The 16808-nt window shown below is 45.5% G+C and overlaps 1 protein-coding gene across 7 annotated transcripts in view; it reads left to right on the top strand.

Moving 5' to 3' along the window:
• Positions 1-6106: 6106 nt before the first annotated feature.
• The window catches only part of TNC (tenascin C), a 92102-nt gene continuing 81400 nt past the window's right edge, over positions 6107-16808 (top strand). For 5 of the 7 annotated variants that reach the window (XM_078061675.1, XM_036123672.2, XM_036123674.2 and 2 more), the window contains exon 1: positions 6107-6386. The gene's annotated coding sequence lies outside the window, so the exon portion shown is untranslated. The remainder of the gene's footprint in view (positions 6387-16808) is intronic. The other 2 variants (XM_078061677.1, XM_078061676.1) reach the window with 1 other exon arrangement.

Genomic DNA, 16808 nt, shown 5'->3' with positions numbered 1-16808 from the left:
ATTAAACCCAAGTCTGTCCAATTTCAAGTGATGGGCTTCTTCTGTTATGCCTCTGTACCTCATAAAACTGATGAAATAATACTCCATATAGATGGTTTCCACAGTGGAAACCAAGGAGCCCAGTATTTTGCCTGGGGAGACCCTCTGTCAACCCACGCACCGGTTATGTGACTTTAAGCAAGTCTCTTGACCTCTCCTCACCTCAGTCCCCCCCGCCGTAATGGGGGGAACCCAGGTGTGAGAACAGAAGTAACGTTAATGCTTTGTAATGTTATTAGCAAATATAAGTGGGTGTATTTGCCACTGCTCCTGCTGTTGGGAGACTGTGCCATAGGGAAGGACTAGAGGTGAGGCTGCCCAGGCAGCACAAAGGCCAGCCCACAGGTGCTCCCCATGGAGGAGAGTGACCCCAGACCCCATACTAGTCCATCAACCTCTAGGCCCTGCCAAGGGAGCTTCCAGCTCTGAGGCAAGTGATACCATCCAGCTGACTCCAAATAGGGGAGAATTTTCCAGCATCACTGAGGAAACAGAATGCGCAAAGACTTAGAAAGCCATGGCAGAACAGGGGCCTTAAAGCCCACTACAGAAGGGATAGGCAAATGTAGTTCCACTACTCAAAGGAAGTTAACACTGTTTCTTCCAGATAAATAATCTCTCAAACCAACACTAAGCATCCCTTCAGGAAAATACTCCGTGAGCTTCTGTGTGTGTGTGTGTGTGTGTGTGTGTGTGTGTGTGTGTGTTTTGCATGTGCCTAGCAGGGTGGAGGGGAAACCTATGTGGGCTGTTTGAGTAAATAAAGTAACCAGTGCACTCAGTTTGGTCAACCCAGGAGTTTCAAGGTATATCTCAATCTCTATACACTCTTTTTGTGAACCCTTTTTATTTTAGGACATGGCTCTGAGATGATCTTTTCTATCATTTAAAGATGAGAAAGTAAAGACTCAGAGTAGAGTAAATGACTTGTCTGTAATAACCGATGACCACCATTTTGAGATTACTCAGAGTGTAGCAAGCATAAATATTTGACTAAGTGTATTTCCTTTAATCCTGAGAGCGACTCTAAGAAGTATCAGTTCTTATTGTGCCCAAATGAGGGACCTATAACACACAAGTTATGTAATATGGCCCAGGCCCCACTTCTTTTCATAGCTGGTTAGTGGTTGAATTAGGATGGAAACCAAATCCATGCCATCCCTTTGTAGGGAATCCACAACTTTAGACCTTCCAACTTAGCATGGGCCAATGCTAATCTTTTGAACCCTCCCTCTTCCCCTTGGGCCTCCAGCTAAGAAGCCCTCTTTAGAAAGTGTTAGAAGACAAGACAGCACCAGGTGGCTTTAACTCCCTTTTCTCCCCTGTTAACCCTGGAGAAATACTTGAGATAGAACGTGGGATTCATGCTTCCATAAGTGCAATTCAGTGATGCAAAGTGTGAGCTTTTGATTGGGATTTTAGGGGGAAAAATCATTCATTATCCCCCAAATCTGTCTAAATCATCACAGTTTCTCTTCCACTCTCTTCCTTCATCTTTAAACCAATGCTGGGAGGTACTAGGGATAGGAATTTTTATCTGTCTCACTAATGGGGAATCTGAGTTTCAAAGAAGGGACATGATTTCCTCAAGGTAATTCACCTTGTAAATGGTCAAGCTGATGAAAACCCAAATTACCAGTGTTATGCCTTTTCCATCATCTAGTGAATCAGTTAGTCAGTCATTTTATGGGAACATTAACTGACTTCCCAGTGCTTTGGGATGGAAAGCTGAGTTCTTGTCCCGAAGGAGCTCTCACAGTCTCAGTGGGGGAATAGATGAGTAAATCAGTGATAATAATAAAGTCTCCAATCGTCAAGTAAATCATTCCAAGAAACTTGGTTTTTTTTGTTGTATACGTCCTATATCTACTGTGGGTCTGTGCCATTCTAAGAACCATGATGTGCAGGAATGATATTCACAATAATTAGCAAGTGACATGGCGTTAAGAACCAACCATGAACAGATCTGTTAATAAGCAGAGGAAAGACATCGTATGTACCCTCAAAGTGTTCATGGTCTAATGGGGTAAAGTATATAATGTGCTAAAAATGAAAAATGAAAGTCTGGTTGAGAATAGAAAGGGGCCCCTCTCTCTTAATGGAAGGTCATGGAAATGTTCTTGGAAGTACTACAGAGTAAATCTTGAGAAATAACAGAGGAATTTGCCATGTGGGCAAAGTGGGAGGAAGATTGTTCTAGGGTCAGGGAATTGAATGTGCAAAGTCTCAGAGCCCTCTAAATTATTTCTTTGAGTATTTTACTAAAAACTTTTAAGTTGCTAAGATCCTTAGGGTGGCTCGTTTGCTAACCAGGACACTGAGAGCTAAGGCAAGGAAGGGATTTGTCCAAAGTCACACAGTAAGTTGATGTGCATCAGGACTCGAAACCCACTCTAAGCCAAAGCTCCATCCCCTCTGCAAAGCTGACCAGACAATCTACCTACTGATTGATTATGCCCTATCCCGTCAAGCAGGAAAGCTCTGCTCTAGCTTGAGACTCATTCAATGATGTCTTTGAGCTTTTTTGTCCTTTGTTGTCTTAGGAAAAATGAGAAGAGATGGCGAAGATCACTGAACAAAGACTTGCAGACAGCAAGTTGGGGAATCTTGACTCTAAACAAATGCATCTAATTGAATGACTAGCCCATTGTGTTGGGTCAGAGCTCCTTCGTTGCTTTGGGAGAGATTTCTGGCAATTGTAGAGTCACATGGGATTTCTGGACAGGAGTTAGCACACTAGATGAATTCCAAGAAGAGGAGAAGGTTGGAAACAGTGATGGAGTGGCTAAGCAGGTGGGAAGCAAAGGGTCCTGTGGGAAGGGGGTGCCAGACTTCTCAAGGAAATAGATGCCTGACTGCTTCAGATAGTGCTAGTCCTGGCTGACATTGCACTCACTGGCTGATCTATCTGGGAAAAAAAAAATTACGTTTCACAGACCTTCAAAGAAATGAGAATGATCTCAACTGAGGCAAACCCTTATGCTGCCTCTGGCCTCCAAACCACAGCCTCCACTAGCAGCCGGTGAGGGAGGATTACAAACAAGCAACAACAGCATCAGTCTTTGGCGGAGGACTCCATGCAGAGGTGTTTACAAGCTCTCACTCCACCCTCTCACGGGGAAGAAAGCGCTTACAGTACTGAGAAGGACAAGACCGTAAGAGCTGGATGCCAAGAGGTGTGGCTCTGCCCAACAGAAGGATGAATGGGTATTAATTCTAGAAACATCCTCTGCTGTGATGTCTAGGGTGGAAAGCAAGTCATTTGGGCAAGTCATTTCTGGAGTCCCCTTTCCTCATCTGTGCAATGGGTATGTTGGACACGATCATCTAGTTTCCCTCTCATGTTCTAGGAATGAAAAAGGACAATTTTAAAATGATAAAACACAGCATGTCAGACATTCACTTGTTCCTCCATTACTGTATTCATTCAATAAACTGTATTTCCTGAGTGTCTGCAATACGCAAGGCTCTGTACTAACCACAGAAAAAGCAGGCATGATCCATGTCCTCTGGAAGCCTAGAGTGTAAGGGGGAAAAAACTAGACCTCCATCTACCATGTACAGATAATGAATGTCCTAATGGAATTCCCACATGCTACGGTGCTTGGAAGCACTTCTTGTGGACGAAATTTAGAAAGCTCTCTGGTGAAGTTGGATCAGAACTGGATGATAAGCCGATGTGAGGAGGCGGAGGTGAGGATTCTAGGTAGAGTACAGAATTAGCCAAGGTTCAGCTATGGGAGAGCATATGCAGACCATTTGCCTGGAACGGAGGCAGCAAAGGGCCCAGGGATGGATAATGGAAAGGAGTCCTTGTCTGCCCCCCCCCCCTTACTCAAAAGCCAGGGTGTGGCTCAAGATGCCACATGGGTTTTGGAGAAACTTCCTAAAATTCCTATCTCTTCTAAAGATACATAAATAAAGCTAGCCGTCTCTTTTCTATGTTGTCAGAATATGCTTCCATGATAGTAACTTAATGCGTAGTCGTATTCTTATGTGTTTGCTCCACTGGCCTATTCCTGCCTTGAGGACCAGGCTGGTGATATTTGGCTTTGGTTTCCCTCTGATTGTCTAAGCCACCTGTAGTTGACCCCTAGTCAATGGCTGTGGAATAGTGGGGGGGGGGGGCTCAGGTTTTGGACGTTCCCAGAAGTCATATTTATTACCCAGTTTTCTAGCATGCTTATCGCAGTTAAATACGCACACAATCGCAAATCTATATTGATTACATGCTGTATGTAAATATAGCCTATATGCCATGTGAAATGTATTACATACTGTTCTAATGTTTTATTCCCTAACCCCGGGAGATAAACTTGGTCAAATCTGGGAAACCAAGAGGCAAGGAAGCATTCACTACGAGTTGAAAGACACAGTCTCGTGCTACTGCAACATACTTTGGCTAAAACGCAGAATTAAAAACTTACAAAACAACCAACATTTGAATCAGCCAAAATGTTCAAAAGTTCAAATGAGCTGTTTTATGACATGACTATTTATGGGCTTTCTTGCTGTCCGGGAGGGTCACTTAAGCAGAGAAACCCAGAATGCCAGAGCCATAGCAACCATGGGGATGACCGAACCTCGTGCCACTTTTTCCAGATGGTTAAACTGAGGCCCACAGCAATAATAATAACAAGTATGGGAATTATATCATTCATTATTAAAAACAGGCAGATGATTGATGCCACCATTATTAGTAATGAACCAAAAAAAAAAAAAAAAAAAACCCCACAAGGATCTCCCCTTTAGCTCTTATGGAACAAAGAAATATATTTTCCATATTTAAATATGGCAGTGATTTTTGTACAAGCAGTGTTATAATTCAGTAGGGCATAAAACATTTCAATGTCATCTGACAATGTTCCTGGACAGTGGTGCACAGTAGAAAGAACTATGGAGTCCGGTGTTGTCATCTAAACCCTTCCCAGGTGTATTCCCTAAGTGGACTTACATTACTTCTCTGAACCTCCATTTCTTCACCTGTCAACAGGGCTCGACACCTGCTTGGTGTGAGTAAGCCTGTAATGAAATAATATCCATCAAGTACCTCGTGGAGCAGCTACTATAGACTTAAGAAGGGTGGGTCCAACGGTAGCCACAGGTTACATGATTCGTCCTTTCCCTCCACTATCCCCAAACTACTGTGTGTTGTGACAAGCTGAAACGTGGGTGCCGTGCCCTCGCTGCCTCAGATGCCTGTGTGTGCCCCGCGGATCCTCAGTGCATGCTAACCACCAAACGAATGGATGACTCAGAGCTTGGAAAGAATCCACAGCAGGCTGGAGAGCAAAGGCGCAGCTCATGTCTCAAAGATTAAGTTGTTACCTTTTTTTTTTTTTTTTTGCTTTGTGCTGGACACCTTTCCGCACTGAGCACCCAGAAGAAAACTTGAGAGAGCTTTCCCCAGGAGGTGCTACTTAGAAGATAGGCCCACTCACAGGGCATGGACATTGTCCAAAAAGCTGCCCCTGGTAGGGCACTGGGGCAGGGACGGTGAAGCCTCTGGGCAGCTGGGCATGGCTCCCTCCCCCAGAAGACCAAGCCCGGCAGATCTGCGCTCCCCGCACGCCCCACCTGCTGAGAACTAATCCTGGGTTATCTCTCCGCCCGCCCAGCGAAACCCAAACCCCCAGGCTTCTGAAGGGCTTTATCTCCTCTTTCCAGGAACTGGACTCGGCCCCTTTCCTCTCGGAGGTGCCGCTGGGCAGCTGCTGCCCAGAGCCCAGGCGAGCCCTGGCTCGCGTTTCCAGCCCGCCTGACTAGGAGAGCCAAGGGCTGCCGATCCTGCTCCCCCTCGCTCCCTGGGCTTCTGTCTCACAGTTAGAAAATACGTTTGGGGAGCAAAGCAAAAATCACACCTAGCTAACAGCTGCTCTGGGTCTGGGTCGGGGGTGGAGAAAGGGAGGCGGCAGAAGGCGGGGGGAGGTGGAATTCCTACTTTCGCCATAAATTGTATGCAAATGGGTTCCTTTCCTGGCAGGCAGCAGGGAGTGAGTGCGTCTTTCATGAGCTAACCCTGTTCCGCTGGGAGGGCTGTTCCTTTAATTCACCAACTGAAAAAGTAGGAAAGGATGTCTGGAGGCGAGGCGTCCCATTACAGAGGAAGGAGCTGCTATATAAGCCAGCCAAAGCTGGCTGCGCTGGCCACAGCCTGCCTACTGTCACACGCTCTCCCGCGAGCAGAGCGCAGACACACACCGGCCGGCCTCTCTTCCGCACAAAGACTGTGCGGCTGGGGGTGACCCTGGGGGCAGCGCACGTGGGAGCCCCGCTGCTCACAGCCAGGTACTGACTCCATGCAGCCGGTTCATTCAAGGATCTAGGTCCTTCCCAACTCCGGAAAGGTAAGTGGGTTTCACCCCCATCACCAAAGATCATTATGGCACACTGTTTGCATTCCTGGTACCAAAGGAGTTGTGGGTTCATAATTGTTAAACTTTCGCTGTGTCTTCGCTGCTGGCAAAATGGGGTATTTGTGACGATCAGATGCACTTTGACTGTCTTCTACTTACCCCTTCCAGTCTTGTAGATTTGGGGGGTTTGTTTGAGTTCTGCGAACAGTCGCACATGGAAGGAACTTTCTGTAAAGTTTTTATCTCTGCGTTCTCCAGAGGAAAAGTAAGAATCTTCTTTTAACTCCCTGCCTGGCTGATTCACCTGTGAATATTTTTGTTTTAGGGGGAGAGAGGTAGAATTTGAAGGTGGAGATCGTTCATGGCCTTTCTCTGGGATAGGTTAAGGGAAGGTTGATAGAGGATGATGGAGAGAACGATAAAATTGTATATCTAAACAGCGCTCACCTTGCAGTTTACAAAAGTTTTGTATCCATCCCTCATCCCACCACATCCTCCCTGTGGTAAGACACAAAAAGGATGAGGGCTGGAGGACAGAAGGGAGGAGGGGACTCCTAGGGCCAGACTACAGGGTGGGAGGGGTGGACACCAGCTTCCATTCTGAAGGGCAGGGGGACTCCCCGTGGGTATCTCGCGATTCACTGATCCTTGGGCTGGGTACCTGTGCATGTCTGGGGGTGCTTAGGGCCAGCAGTACCACGAGTCTTTCTAGAATCACCTCCCCCTCCTCACCTCTCATCACAGAAAGCCCTGAGAAACCCCTTGCCCCAGGGTTGGGAAGCTCTACCTGGCAGACTCTGAGAAGGGCACAGGGGCTCCTCTCTTTCTTCATCGTCGTAAGGGGATTCAGAGCTTGGGTTTTGAAGGCAAGGGTCAGTCATTTTGGTGTCCCCACCACCACCATCAAAGATGAGAATCTGCAACCTCTATGAGCCTCAGTGTCCACTTATCTAAAATGGGAACAATAACTTCTGTTGTCATTATGAGGAGGAAATGGGGCATAACGCATTTGGGAGAGTGAGTGCTCAGTAATCGGAAGTTGGGATAATCATTGTCATTTGTCAAACACTGCCATCACCTTGGAAGTTAAAAGAGGTGATCTTGGATTGTTTCTCATGTGTTCCTCACCCTCTACCCCAAATCCCCTTCTTTCTATCTCACTGGTCTGAGGGTGTCTCAGTGGGCTGACAGGTCGGAGACTTGGCCGTATTTTATAAGCAGGAGGTTGTTTTGGCACAAGTTAGGGGGAAGGGAGCAGCCCAGGGCTGGATGTAAATGTCGAGTTCTGACTCGAGAATGCACAAGGTTTTGAGTTTGGGCGTTTGCAGATTCTAAAGCTGTCAGCTATGAAGTACGGTGCTGCCGGGGGACTCCTTGGAAATGCTTTCCGTCCAGAGTGAGAGCGGGACAGGGAGCCCCACTTGAAGAATGAATGCCTCTTTTTCATGTTTTGTGGACCTTTTCCCCTTTTTTATGAAGCTTTCCCATATGTGCTTTAGAAATAAAACCTGCTGCCCACCCCAGCCAGCTTTCTGCCTTGTCCTTCAATATGGTAAGCCCAACTGAGGACTGGGGAGAGAAACTTTAGGTTCAGCGCTAAAGAAATCTCTGGAAAGTTTGCTGGCATCGTGTGCATCTGAGCCCACTGCCGTAGATGTGATTGTGCTTTGACCATACGTGTTTCAGGTAGGTGATGGCGTTTGGGGGAAGAAACGCGTGCGCAATATGAATAATCTCTGGTTTGCTCAGAACAGTGTGCATCAGGTAAGGATTAAAAGGGGTATTACCAACTCTACAGTCTTTAAAGATTTTTTTTTTGTCTGTGCTTTGTTTGAAAAACCTAGCTTCCCTATCTCTTCTTCTAGCTGCTTGTCTCTTCCCCGCCAAGGAAGTTACTGATCTTCCAGCCCTCGGTGTTGTTGTCCATATAAAGAGAATGACAATCTATATCTCTCAGGACTCTTGTGACATCCAAATGAGATAATATATGACAGACTCAGTACCTGACACATAGTAGGGACTCAGTAAATGGAGATTTTTCTTAGTTTTCTTGCTTCTCAATTTATAAGGACTTATCTGAAATTCATGTTCTCAGACAGTGGTTTTCAAACTTATATTTAGCCATGGAAATATTCATTAAATGAAATTGATGGCAGGACTCCAATATGACCGGTAGATGTGGGGCTACTTTGGTTGAAGCGGGATGGGAGGGTCTGAAACTCACCCCATGTTCTCAGCCCTTGGGACATTTCCACAGAACCTTGAATGACACAAATGCAGTTAAAAATCATGAAGCAAGGCAGTGTACATTCAGGCCGCAATCTTGCACTTCAGTGGGGATGTTTGCCCCTCCGGGGCCCACCTGGAACAGGAATCAATACTATTCCCCGAGTAGGACAGTAGACACGAATGTGGGAAGTATAAGATGCTTAACAAAGGACGCTTATTTTAATTAGTTTTAATGATACCAATAGCCAAAATATATGGAGAGTCTACTCTTGTGTACATCAACTCACTAAACATCCACAGTACATCTCTGAGAAATGGACCATGCCTATTGGGCAAAGACATAGGTTGAAGAGTAGATAAGATGAATAATGTTTCTGGAGTCCTAGAATGCAGGGTGATGGAGCCAGTTTTGAGACCCAGGTCCCGATGACCCCCAAATCAGAAGCACATTTCACCGTGTTCCTTCTGAATGCTGCTTCTTCTTGCACTCGCTGCCTTTAGAAGGAAAAAAACTTCCTTTCTGACTAAATCTATCCCTCCAGCCAGACTGTGGCCACCCATAAATACAGCAGTAGCCTGATCATATAACCAGAATGGAATTTGGAAAGGGAATTCAAGCTGACAGAATGAAAAACATGTCCCCCTTAATCCTACCCTTTCTGAGGCTCACAAAGAACTAAGAATACCTATTCCCTCCTTCCCCTGGGTTTCTATAGACACACAGCCATGTTTTCTTACAGGGAAAACTATCTAGCTGGTGTAAAGCACAAGGCCCTCCACACTGAAGTCACTTTAGTTTGAAAAGTAGAAAGTAGGCACCAGACATTTAGCTCACCCCAAATACACAATTCCTTGTGGTGAGGATAAAACACATACACACGGTAATAAACATTGAGGGCTAACTGTGTACCACATGCATGATAGGAGGGTTTGTCTGTCGTTCCTCATCTAATTCTCACTCTAACACTGCAAATTATAAATCACTCACTCCATTTTATGGACAGAGAGCAAAAGCCCCAAGAAGGTAAGTGGCTCACATGAGGGCTTTCCGTAAGTGAGGAGCAGGGTTGGCTTTGAACCCAAACTCTCTGACTAAAACTCTACTGTTCTTTCCACTGTGCCGCATTGCTTCCCGAAGTCAGGCAGGGCTGACCCCCTGTAGAACCTTGAATGATCTCTTTCCGTGATTGGCCAGACCGTAGAGATGCCCCCGACTGGCCTTGGTATCTGTTGACCTTACAGAATAGCCCTGCATATATCATTTTCCCTGGCGCTCAGAAAAGGTCAGCTTATAGTGGTGCAGTTCTCTGCCTGGAAACAGAAAAGTTCGAATTTCAGCCCCGAGAGAGAGAGAGAGAGAAAGAACGACACTAAAGGAGGTGGTCAGGTCATTACTGTTGGTTTTCATCCCAGGAAAGGAGGCACAGACTTTGTTGTGCTCTGCAAGCTGGAACTCTGCTTGGAGAAGCAGCACTGTCCCTGCACCCGCACCCTCTCCGAGAGCCAGGTGAACCGAGAGCCAGGTGAACCGAGCACCTGGTGTAAAAGGGCTGATGGGGGGACAGAGCGAGACCAGTGTGCCCGGCCCTGGGGCAGTGAACCTCAGGACGATCAGGAAATAAAGGGTTGTAGGCTCCAAGCCCCAAATTCCCCTGAAGTCTTAGAGATGAGGGTGATGGTTCAATCACTTCTCGCTTTGAGAGGATCACAGGGGATTCCCGTGCATCTAAACCCGGCCAATTTGAAGATCTTCAACATGTGGGAAACACGAGACAAAGGCTCCCTTCCAAGGGGGAAAACCCCATCAAAATCCTGCCATCTCCAGGCCGTAATCCCATCCAAACAAAAGGCAGCAGTGGCCTTACCTACCGTAAAGGGGCTGCACATTCCGTGTGGCTTCTTGGTAGAGGGGAAGAGTCTGTGTGCCTACCTGATTCTAACCCTGGTGACCAGACTTTTCTTTCAGTAATGCCCTTAAGCCTAGAATTGTTTTTCTGTTTCCTTCTGCCTTGTCTCATATTTCTGGCCTCTATTTAGCAGTAACCTCATTCGGCACTATCATTGCATCCTCTGACCCTCCATCAAGGAATAAAAGCAAAATGCCCACACTGAAAGCACCCTATGTGAGGAAGAGCCCTTTCACGTGCATTTCTAGTCTATTTGTGAATGGAAATGAAAAAAAAAAATCATGCCAAATTGTCTCAGATTTTTTGAAATTTCCTGAAATTCACAGGTTCTTAATTATGTAGCCATGGTAACTTGAATAGTTTTGGTTGGTCCTTTAACACCCACCCCCACCCCCCAAACACCCTGTGTCAGGAGCCAGAGAGATTTTGTAAGCTCTGAAAGTCGATAGCTTTGCTTCAGAACTAACCAGTGGTTAACTCTTGCCCTGGAGGAGGTGAGTTGGCTGCTAGGAACTTCTACATGAACAGGTCCAAAAAGGTCTTCTAGCTGGGGTTTTCGGGTGATTGTAATAGCTAACATTTCCCAACAACTCTACAGGCATTTTGCCTTTGAATCATCAACCATTCAGCCAGTGTAACTGCCCCCCCATTCAAACATGGGGAACCTGATGCTAAAAACATTTAAGTAGCTTCCCCCCAACCACGCAGAGAGTAAATGTCGGAGCCAGAACTCAAACCCAGCTCCAAGTCCTGAACACGTGGTTATAACCATTAGGATACGCAGGTCACGCTCCGCACCTTAATTCTATTTCATCTTCTGACAACAGAGAGGGCTGGACACCACAAAGCTAAGAAAGAATCAAAAGCTCGTCTTTCAGACCCCCGTGTTCTTCTCTTCAGCATGGCAGCTGCTGGTGGTATCTCTGACTTCCTCCTTCAGAGAGCCATCAACTGTGTCTTGCTGGTGCTCATTTTCCCCAAAGTCTAGCCACCTGCTGACAGGTACCAGGCCCTCAGTAAGTTATTGTTGAAGAAACTCTCTGCCATCCCAAAGGAAATGGAACAACAGCACAGCGCTGCCTTACTTCGGGACTGTGTTCCATGGCTTATGAAGCATTTTCCTCTGCTGGGTCGGTTTTTAACAAAGTAGGATGCACAGAAGTTTATAAACGTATAAAATGACTTTTCCGTGCCTCACTCTCAGATTGTCCCAGCAACTATAGATAACCTTACAGGTGGGTAAACTGAGGCCTAGAAAGGTTGTCATTTGCAAAAGTGAAAGTGGTGGCGCGCCCATCTCCCGCAACTGCGCCTCTTTCCTGTGCCATTTAGCCCTTCAGATCTTCTTCCCGTTGTTCAGATAAGGAGGTTAAAGACAGCAGGCTACTTTCCAGAGGAATATTTACATTTTTAAAGGGTAGCTCAGTAGAGAGGGCAATGCTTAAGGATAAGAGAATTGCCAAAGGTGGATTTCAGGCAAGGGGATCCTTGGGAGGAGTAGGAGAACTCAAATTTTATCACCCAGGGATGTGCTCAGGGGTAAAACCATACTTGACAGAAAGAAAGATGGTGGGGACTGAGTACTGAGCGCAAGTCAGTATGTTTTTGTTCAGAACTCTCAGCCTACATGTGCAGCATAAGGCACTCCCGGCTCATAGCAGCGCACTGGGGAACTTTCTAGGCATGCGGTCCAGCAGGAACGCATGTGGCCTCCCTGCAGAAGTGACACACGAGAGCCAGAACAAGAGAGCCTAAAGCAGCCCTGGACTCTCTGCCAGGCAGAACCTCTCCCAAACACTGCATCCAGTCTAGGCACCAAGATACAAAATAACAGCAACAACAGCAATACCAATAAAGCATGGGAATGCACCCAGACAGGAAAGCCATGACTTTCCACTTAGGGAAGAAACCGTCTGGGAGAGGCAAGTACGCAAGGAGCGGGAGAGAACCCGCCTGCTGGGGAGCTCAGGGAAGTAAAAATCAGCTCATGCTGGGCACTTGCACCTTCGGTGCTGCCCCCAGGGGAAGCTGGCTGCTCTCTGGGAAGCTTGTGCCCTGGGTCCTGGGACGGTCATACAGAGGTGGCTTGATGCAGAGATGTCCCAGTAGAGTGTTCTAACTTATAGGTAGTTTGTTAGAAAATTTTTTTCCTGAGAACCTATAGAATGTTGAAATTGAAAGAGCTCTTCAGCAGCTTCTAAGCAAGGGGCTTGGAGACCGGATTGAAAAGACTCCTCCAAGGTGATTTGGGGGCTGCCGTGGAGAGAGGGGGAGGCCAAGCAGGGGCTCCATTCAATCTTATTTTAATTTAAGCCCCTTCACTTTTATCTGTTTTGTGCACAGAGCTTCCTCATGAAATGTCATTTGATGAAAGAGTTCTGAGGCAAAAAAAAAAAAAAAAAAATTAAAGTTTTTGCAAATTGCTGGCCTGGTTTAACTCCCCTTATTTGGAAGATGGTAAAACTGAGACTCAGAGGAGGAAAAAGTCCTTCTAAGATCTCACGCCAGTTGGCAACAGGGTCAGGTCCCAGTCCGAGGTCTTCTGACTCTTGCTCTTGGAAGCCAGGGACGATATTAAAAAAATGTCAGAGTTAATATATTATTTAAGAAGGGAAAATTAGCAGAGTCTTATTTTCTGAACACCTTTAGCACACAGGGGTTGAGGCAAGCGTCCACTATATTTGTTATCTCTTGCATAACAAATTGCCATGAAATTTGGTGGTTTAAAATAACACCCATTTATTATCTTACAATTTCTGTAGGTCAGGAATCGGAGCATAGCTTAGTTGGACGTTTTAGGTCATGGTCTCTCTTGAGGCTACACTCAACAGTGTTGGCCAGAATTGAGGTCTCATCTGAAGGTTCAACTGGGGAATTATTAGCTTCCAGGCTCACTTACATGGTTGTTGGCTACATTCAGTTTCTTGAGGTCTGTTGGCCCAAGACCACCCTCAGTTCCTTGCCACATGGACTTCTCCAACATGGCCATTTGTTTCATCAAAGCCAACGAGAGAGAGAGAGAGAGAGCCTGCAGGCAAACAGACATCACAATTTTGTACAGCTTAATTGTGGAAGTGATATACCCATCACCTTAGCCATATTTTGTTGGTTAGAAATAAGCCACTAGGCCATCCCACACTCAAGGGAAGAGAATTGCACAAAGATGTGAATAGGAGGGGCAGTATCATCGGGGCCCATCTCAGAGCTTCTCTGCCATTCCAGCACTCCAATGCCACCTATTTCTGACAACTTCTTATCAATAACAAGTTCACCCAACCCACACCTGCACTTCTGTTGATGGGCAGTCAACAATTATGGCAGCCACTAGAGTGGGCTGTATTTTATTTAAGCTTTCCATCCATTTATAAGGTGGAGCCAGGTGTTTTGCATGAGATGTCCAAGTTCATTGGGGAGCCATAATTCCCTTGAATATCTCAGGACAGGATCATCCAAGGCAGTGGCTTCAAATATATTTCATTCAAAGGCAAGACATTCGAAGTGACAAAATCTGAAACTCATCCCTTGTCTCCCCTCCCCAACCTATTTCTCTTTTAGCAGATATAATGAAGACTAAAATTTAGGATTAATTCTTTCTCCCTTTCCACTTTGTCCTTACTACACCATCATATTCCAAACTTGTGGATTCTGTTGCCTTAACAAGTAAATCAGTTCACTGCCTCCCCACCCCCTCCCTCATCATCCTAGTTCAGGTCGTGCATCTCACAGATGGACCATAGCAATAGTTTTCCCACTGGTTCCCATCCCACCAGCTTTTCCTTTCAATCTATCCCTCAACCTGGGCTGTAGGTAAACATTCCCAGGCTTAAAGATTTCCAAATGATTCTCTTCTGGCCACAGGAAAAATTCAGATCTTCAACGTGGAATTCAGTTTCTTTCATGGTCTGGCTTCCGGCCTCCAAACAGACCTTGTACTTCAGCTGTAATCCATGCTCTCAACACCCAACTATTTCATGCTTTTTATACCCTGGCAAATGCCACTCCCTCTTTCCTAGAATATCCTTCCCTGTGTTTTTCATCTACTCATAATCTTTTAAACTTCAGTTCAGGAACCACCTCCCTCCTCCAGGTAGATGAATTGTCCCTTTATTGTCATCCCATTCTACCCCACATCTTTTTGTGCCATCACCCTTATCATTCTGGAACTGCCCATCTGCTCATAGTTCAACTGCTCCTGCCAATGAAGTTCTTGAAAGGAGAATTTATATCTGGTTCATCTGAAATTGAGCACAATTGGAATAAAATTAATCTTCAACCACAGACAGGAGTTATTGCTGTGTCCCAGATTTGGACTTCTCCTTCCTCACTAGAGTTTATTTAGAAAGCCCAGAACTTGAAGTTGTTTTCATGTCTTGGCCTCTGGGCTTTCAACTGTGCAGAGTGATGTCATGACTTATGACAGCAGGAAGCCAGCCCTGTTCTGGGACAGGAAACCATCTCAGGACACAGACTTCAACGAATGCCCTTGCTTTCAGAGGAAGCTTCTGGGATCAAAGCATGCCCTGCCTGGGATTTGGAAAAACCAGTACCAAGGACAGAGGAGACCTGTCTAGGGATTTGAGGCTGAGTCACAAGAGATCCTAGTATCTGAAGGTTATAACAAGGATCAGTCTACAAACAGAAAGGGAAGGACTCAAGGGAGGGATGGAGACAAAGAGCTCTCTATCTTAGGACATGGAGAAATTCACAGCACAGGGGGAGGATCGGCTAATGGTTCAGAGTATGGCTTTGGCATTAGTTCTGGGTTCAAGTGCTTGCTCTTATCAACGTGATCTTGGCCAAGTTAGTCAACTTCTCTAACCCTCATTTTCATCCATAGTAAAGGTAAAATAGTAGCACCTACTCCAGAAGGTTATTGTGATGATTAAATGGTGTAAGGGTGAGTGCATTGCTTAGCACAAAACTGACACTTCAGTATAAATGTTTTAACGTATTTTATTATTTATTTATTTTATTAACATATAATGTATTATTTGTTTCGGGGGTACAGGTCTGTGATTCATGAGTCTTACACAATTCACAGCGCTCACCATAGCACATACCCTCCCCAGTGTCCATCACCCAGCCACCCGTCCCTCCCATCCACCTCCACTCCAGCAACCTGTTTGTTTCCTGAGATTAAGAGTCTCTTATGGTTTGTCTTCCTCTCTGGTTTCATCTTGTTTCATTTTTCCCTCACTTCCCCTATGATCCTCTGCCTTATTTCTCAAATTCCACATATCAGTGAGATCATCTGATAATTTTCTTTCTCTGATTGACTTATTTCGCTTAGCATAACACCCTCTGGTTCCATCCACATCGTTGCAAATGGCAAGATTTCATTTTTTGATGGCTGCACAATATTCCATTGTATATATGGGTATAAATGTTTTACTGTCGTTGTTGCTACCTGTTATTGAAATGGTCATGGGTAATAAGGCTCCATTAGACAAACAGTTCCCGAAACTATGGCCTGTGGAGCAGCATTCCTGCAAGATGCAACTGTAAAAGTGTTCTGTGGACAAAGGGGTTTAGGGGACCCTTGGCACTGTGTCCTGTTCTTGGGAATTCTTAGCTCATATTCCAAGGGTGGAGATAAAGTAGATAAGAGGACATGCAAGATCCTTTTAAGCTCCTCATGGAGCTTATATTAGGGTGGAAGAAGATAGATGATAACAAGGAATCAAATAAACTTGTGAGTACAATTTCAGGCAAGTATTTGCTAAGAAGAAACATAAAACACAGTAAGGGAGAACCATGAGAGACGATGGACTCTGAAAAACAAACTGAGGGTTCTAGAGGGGAGGGGGTTGGGAGGATGGGTCAGCCTGGTGATGGGTATTGAGGAGGGCACGTTCTGCATGGAGCACTGGGTGTTATGCACAAACAATGAATCATGGAACACTATATCTAAAACTAATGATGTAATGTACGGGGATTAACATAACAATAAAAAAATTTAAAAAAAAAAACACAGTAAGGGAGCAGACAATGAGATGGTGGTAAGTGGGGTGCTCTTTTAAATAGGGTGAGACATGGAGATGACATTTAAGCAGAGATCTGAATAAAACAGAGAAATTAGCTCTGTAGGTAGTGGCTAGGAGTTTAGATTTTATTCTGAGTGTGATGAGAAGCCAATGGGAGATTTGGGGGAGAAGAGTACATGATCTAAGAAATCCTGTAGCAGTTAACCTATCCAGCTCGTTTAACCCAGTGTCCCCCAAGTTATTTGACCATAAATGCCATTTTCCACAGGACATGTACCTAAAAACATCTTGGA

This window comes from Halichoerus grypus, chromosome 14, assembly GCF_964656455.1.
Source record: "Halichoerus grypus chromosome 14, mHalGry1.hap1.1, whole genome shotgun sequence".
NCBI classification, from domain to species: Eukaryota; Metazoa; Chordata; class Mammalia; order Carnivora; family Phocidae; genus Halichoerus; species Halichoerus grypus.
This window is presented reverse-complemented; position numbering and strand designations above follow the sequence as displayed.